Here is a 6,406-nt window from a genome sequence, read left to right on the forward strand (position 1 = left end):
CATTGGCCATACCAGTTAAACACACAAACACACACACATACACACACGAGAGAGAGCATTTCACCACAAACCAAACCACATCAGCTAAATCAGCTCATTATCCATTCAGCTGTCATTTCAATGATAGCATTATTAACATTCACATCCATATTTTTACTATAATTATTGGTATTATTTCTGGCATTCCTGTTGATCTAATTGTTGTAATTTATTAGATTTATGTTCTGCCCTTTCTCCCAAAGGATCCGCTTGTGGAATTTCAATGGCTGAAAAATCCAGACCTTGACAGTCAACTTCAGACTTCATGACAAATGAGAAATTTAAAATTTGTGGAGTGCATGGTTTTTGTTATTTTTCGTTTTAACAGAAGATGTTAAATCCTGGAGTTTTGAATTGAAGTCTTTGAATTTATGGTGTTGGGGGTGCTGCAGTGCTTGAAATGGTAGTTTATTCAGCCTTTGGTATGAACAGATTCTGGGGAATACATGTCATGGTGTTTATAATGCATGGGTGCTGAAGGGTAAGGTTGAACAGGGTAATTCTGCCTTGCTGGAGAAGGTACAGAATGCTCCAACTCATGGTGGTCAGGTCGTGGTTTGCAGCAGCAGCAGCAGCCACCACCACTATGATGGTCTCTGGGCTGCTTTGGCACACACGCTGCATGTCTACGAGTTTCATGCCATGTTCTTTCGTCATGCTTCCTCATACCACTTCCACAACAGCCCATCTTTCCTGTAGCTGTGGTGATGCTGAAAAGGGATTAAAAGCATTTGAGAAAGGAGCAGTTATGGCACTCAATATCTCCCACATGACTCTTTCCTGTCTCTGCAGAAGTTGTCATAAATTTCAAAACTGGCAAACAGAGGCTGGCTGGCCACTTTTGAGGGACCTTCCAACTCATGAGTAATGTAGATGCCTATCTGAATGCTTGAGCTGTTTCAGTTGGGTTTGCCACCCACAGCCTCACACATCTCCACTGGAGGTCAGTCTTGTCCACCTAAAGGCTTGAGATGTGGAAGGCTAATTGCAGCTTCCTCTTTCTCTGCCCTGTCTTGCTACTTCAGAGGTGAGGAATGGAGGTGCCTTACCTCCTCAGCCACCTCCTACTAATGACCATATCCGACAAAGCCAACATGGTGCCCTTCCGAATTTGTTACAGACTATCAGCTCCCATCAGCCCCAGCCAGCATGGCCAAAGGTCAAAAATGGTGTGAGCTATAGTCCAATGACATCTGGAGTGCACCACAGTAGATACTCCTGAGCTAGATGAAGGTAGTATGAATAGGCAGGCCAGAGTCTTCCAGCCACCCGAGCCACCTTACAGAGCTGCTCAGGAGTTTAAAAGCCACTCATTCTTTTACAGAAATGCCATTTTGAAACAACAACAGCCATTGTTTCCTGATACAGTAACACACCAAAACAAGTTCAGAAATGAACCTAGTGTTACCAGTTAAAGTCTTACACCTATTACTTTGATCATTTAGCATGATGGTCTCTCAGAATCAAGCCAAACCCCTTGACTTTTCATGGGGCTTTCTGTCTGGATATAAGCCCAAACACAAATTTGCATTCATGGCTGACAGATGGAATCCAGCGCCTCCTTTTTTCCCCAACAGAAGGTGCTATTCCATTAGAACACAGTCAGTGCTATTTTTCTAGAAAGAGAGGTACCGGAGCTCACCATGAAAGTCTCCCTTGTTCTCTTATATTGGCAATGGTGACCACCTAAGAGGTGCTAGAACTGAGTTCTGGTGAGTTTTGCCTTTAAAAAAGCCCTGGAACACACATAGGGGGAATCTCTGTCCTTCCAGATGTTGCTGAACTTGCATTTCCCAACTCTCATCATCACTTATCAGGCAGGGATGGGGAAGCAGTGGCCCTCCAGACATTACTGTTCCTGTCATCCTTCATCATTGGCCATGCTGGCTAGGGCTGATGAGATAGAGTCCAACAACATCTGGAATGACAAAGGTTCCTTGCCCTAGTGAATGGTCAGAGATGTCTGATGAGAGTTGGAGCCCAGCTGCATCTGCAAGGTACATCAGGTTCCCTATCTCTGCATCAAAAGAAGACTCCTACCAGAAACAGAGAACCTTTGGATCCAATCCAATGTACATTGGGTTGGATGCAAACACATGCAAGCACGCGCGTGCTCACACACACGCACGGTAGGGGCTTCCACCCTTGCTTGCCAGCACCATCTATCCCTCCCTTTACACCTCACCCAAACCCCATTTCCTCACAGCTTTTCCAAGCCTCTCACTCCCCAACAGCAACTTTGAGCCTCCCCCACCCCGTATCTTCAAATATAACAAAATCCATTCATGCTCACCCTTTATGGCAGCTGTGCAGCAGAAGGCCAAAGTGCTCTGAGTGAATTATTTGGACCATAGGACAGACATCATTTTATACGGTACCATGTCCCTCCCCCAGGACGTGAGGCATTGCCCCAAATTGGAAAAGACATCATGCGTCTTAACCCGAACCACAACAGTCTTTTTGTGCCTTCATCCAACATCTGATCTTGGGCTCATTATTTTAAATGGAATGACAATTTAGACCTTATTATGAACAAAGAGATGGTTTGTGCTACCTAGCACTGAGAATATTCATACTTCATGCTATAGAATGCTAATGGTTTTGTTTGTTTGGGTATCTGTGAAACTTGCGAGAAGGTATGGAATCGAATATCCTGGAAGAAGACATGGCTGTAGCACTTAACACTCCATCCTGCAGCATCTACAGTTGGAGGCAGAATGCCTCTGAATGCCAGTTGCTGGAAATCACAATTTGGGAGAGTTGCTATTGACCTGCTATTGTTCCTGCTTGTGGACTTCCCATTTAAGCAATTGGCTTGCTGCTGTGAGAACAAGGTAGTGAACTGGACAGTCCTATAGCCTAATTCAACAGGGATGCGAACATCACTTCTTGGGATTCACAAGTGGGAAGAGTTGCTGTTGCGCTCACATTCTGCTTGTAGTCTTCCCACTGGGACACTGGTTGGCCACTGTAAGAACAGAATCCCAGACTAGATAGGCCACCCTTGGTCTGATCCAGCAGAACCCTGCTTCTGTCCTTTGTTGAAAGCCCCATTTGTCTCAGATAATGCATCATTTCAGGACTGCTGCCCAGGAGGGTTGGATTTGGGCAGGGCCGTCTTAAGCATATCTGGTGCTGTGGTGCAAAGATCCCTTTGGAGCCCCCCTCCGGCAACTCCAAAACAAGGGAGGGGGTGGTGGAAAATGTCCTCTGCCTCCCCCACTGTCCCGATCCCTGGCGTGGAGGCGGCGATCAAGCAGGAAAACATGCTGGTGGACATCCTCTCCAGCGTCAGGGAGCCCAAGAAGGCAACCCAGGAAAGCTGCGCACCACTGTTCGCCAGGAAGCAGGAGGAGGACAACGACCAGGAACAGGGCCATCTTTAGCAGATGCAGATGCTTGGGAGGCCTCTGCGGGGATCACTCTCCTCCTGCAGAGGCTTAGGAAGGAAGCTGCCTGCCCGCCAGCCATATAGTTGGTGGGGTGCAGCTGACGGGCGTGCTGGCAAAGCCGCACAGCTCCCCCACTCGCTAGGGCGCCCCTGACAGGCCAGTGCCCTGGTGCAACGAACCACTAACATCAATGGGAAAGACGGCTCTGGATTTGGGGGGCAATCTCATCACATGTGGAGGTATGTGCCTGTAGAGGTGCAGTCTACCCAGCATTTTGGTGAACTTCCTGGGTGTATCAGCACCAATTTTCATGGTGTTGGGTACCAACTATAGGTAAGTTTCAATACTATCTCCCTCTGCCCCCCTCTTTCCCCACCACTCTTCCCCCCTCCCAACCTTATACAGTATACAACAGCAGTGTCTCACATAGAATGTACGTGATCTGTAGAAAAAACTCTACAACCTGAAAATAGAGACAATGTGTGTATGTTTGTAAGCCAAGAAAACCTTTAATAAAAACTATTTTGAAAAAAGAAAATACATTATTTGAAGAAGAAGAAAATGATTCCTGGGTACAAATCACAAAAGGTCCCTGCTTCAGTTCCTGGCATCTTCAGGTCAGGCAGGAAAGACCTCTGTCTAAAATCCTGGAGAGTCATTTCAATTTAGTGTTGACAAGACTGAACCAGAAGGACCAGTGGTCTGACTTGGAATAAGGCAACTTCCTGTCTTTGTTATTAATAAGAATGAAGTGATTGTCCTGTTCATAAGCCCAGCAAACATTATATTGGAATTCAGGAATTTATCACATCCTTCTACTACCAACTCACTTCTTGATCATGTTTGGATGAGTCCACATGTCTTCTAAAAATTTATAGAAAAGCACCTGAACTTCTTAAGTAATCACACACACATGGCAAACACACACACACCTGTTCTATTTTCTAATATTACATAATGAGATAAATGGTGTGAGAAAAGGAACACGACAGAACAGTCGGTTGACCACAAAGGCACAAGCCAGGAATGGTTGGACTCTAAACATGGTCACCACATCATCACCCAGTCACAAGATGTGGTTCTGAAACCAATGTGCCTCAAATTTGATCACCTCTAGTGCTAAACAAACATGATTGCTCCCAGTATCACCGTGGAATAAAACACACATAAAAAGACAATGTAGGTTAGCTCAGTTGTAAAACTCTGGTTTTTTATGGTGCTCAGGTTGTCATTATGTAGGAATGGAAGCAGATTGAAAAAGTGTGAGTCAATGTGTTAAATTTTGTATCAAGGGAACATCAAATTACCAGGGCTGCCATAAGGAATGAAAGGCCCATATACAGCAGCGTCTCTCATTATTGAGGAGCTCCTGAGCCCTATAAAAAGGCCATGGGTCCCTCATACATTCGCTCTTGCATCGCCTCACAGAGCCTTGACTATCCACAGGGTAAGTCAGACCACACCAAGAAAGCTTTAGTCCAACGACAGGGAGTCTTTTTGGACTCCAACTTCCATTAGCTCCAGTCAGTGGTCAGGGATGATGGCATTTGGATGTTCCATAAATTCCCCACCCCTGTCCTAGAAGCATGTCCCAATCAATCAGGGAACACGTTTAATGCACTTGCATAGTTGGGGAACCCATGGCTCTCCAGAAAGTCTGGCACACTAACCAAGCTGAGTTTCCTATGGGAACAACTGAAGTAAATGGTCAGGGATAGCAGTGGCTGTCTGGAGAAATGAGGAGAGATATCGAGAATCTCTGCAGTTTGCAGATTCTGGGTTTCCTGGACATGTGGCAGGATGTAAGATAGAGACAGAAAGCTTGTGGCTCTTCAAGATATAGTCTGGAGGGTCCTTATACAGGAGCTCCATAACAAGATCGAGCATCTATGTAGGATCTTCCCTCCCAAATTCTCCAAATCCTGACTCTAAATTTCATCTCATAACATGCAAACATGTCTTCCAGTGAGGTTTAAACCTGTTCAGGGAAGTTTTCCCCTGTTCAGGGAAGTTTTTAATATATGATATTTTAGTGTTTTTTTGGTTTCTATGGAAGCCGCCCAGAGTGGCTGGGGAAACCCAGCCAGATGGGCGGGGTACAAATAATAAATTATTATTATTATTATTATTATTATTATTATTATTATTATTATTATTAACTGCTTGGAGAGGTTCACAACAGAGTGGTTATAATCCAATGGGTGTGCAGAAATCCAAGTGGATTATTTTGCCAGAGAAATAAGACAATGGCTTCTGAGTGTCAGAAAAAGCTCTTCCAGAAGGGAGAAGGTAGGGTTAACTTTCAGCTATGCTCAGAATGTTGGCGAATGGAAATCATTTTAAGACACTTCTTGAAAGTAGCATCACAATTAACTTTCCACACATCAAAGTGTTGCTGGTAATTATTCTAGCAGCTGTGAGTCATGTGCAGCTGTAACAATCCATGGGAGATGAGGATAGCTTGGACTTCATGATTCAGGCATAAGGAAGCTTTTTCTCCCTTTCCCATAAAACTAGAAGTGCTTTCAGATTACCTGTTTATTGAGGAATATTGTTTAATGAGTCATTGCATTTTTTAAAAAATTGACACTATATATTATAGTTCGTTGATTTTATTGTTGGCATTTGTTGATCTCTCTGGCCATGGGATAGAAGATTTTTTTATCAATCATCTCTCTCTCTTTCTCTTTCTTTCATCAAACTTGGCAGGTTGTGTCACCACCAATAGGTAGCCTTGCCAACTCCAGAATGGCATATAGGAAGAGTTTATGTGTTTCTTTCTTAATGGAGAGGGGAGAGCACATCACAGAACAGCTTAGTATGCCATTCTGTGAAGCACTCCTCCTCAATCAAGTGTTGCTGCGGCGAGGTTAAATGGAGGGAGGGAGACACTTACACAGTGGTTTAGCAAGCCACTGTGGGAAGCGTCTCCTCCCTCCTTGAAAAGGGGCTGGGAGTTGAGGTGAGCTGGGAGA

At 44.7% G+C, this 6,406-nt stretch overlaps 1 long non-coding RNA gene across 1 annotated transcript; it reads right to left on the bottom strand.

Moving 5' to 3' along the window:
- Nucleotides 1-289: 289 nt before the first annotated feature.
- On the bottom strand, nucleotides 290-2,637 carry LOC310694382. The gene is made up of 2 exons (XR_014519642.1): nucleotides 2,333-2,637; nucleotides 290-749 (listed from the first exon to the last, which is right to left on the bottom strand). It is a non-coding gene; the product is annotated as an uncharacterized lncRNA (long non-coding RNA).
- Nucleotides 2,638-6,406: the final 3,769 nt, after the last annotated feature.

This window comes from Podarcis liolepis (assembly GCF_965112155.1).
Source record: "Podarcis liolepis genome assembly, chromosome: 15".
Taxonomy (NCBI): Eukaryota; Metazoa; Chordata; class Lepidosauria; order Squamata; family Lacertidae; genus Podarcis; species Podarcis liolepis.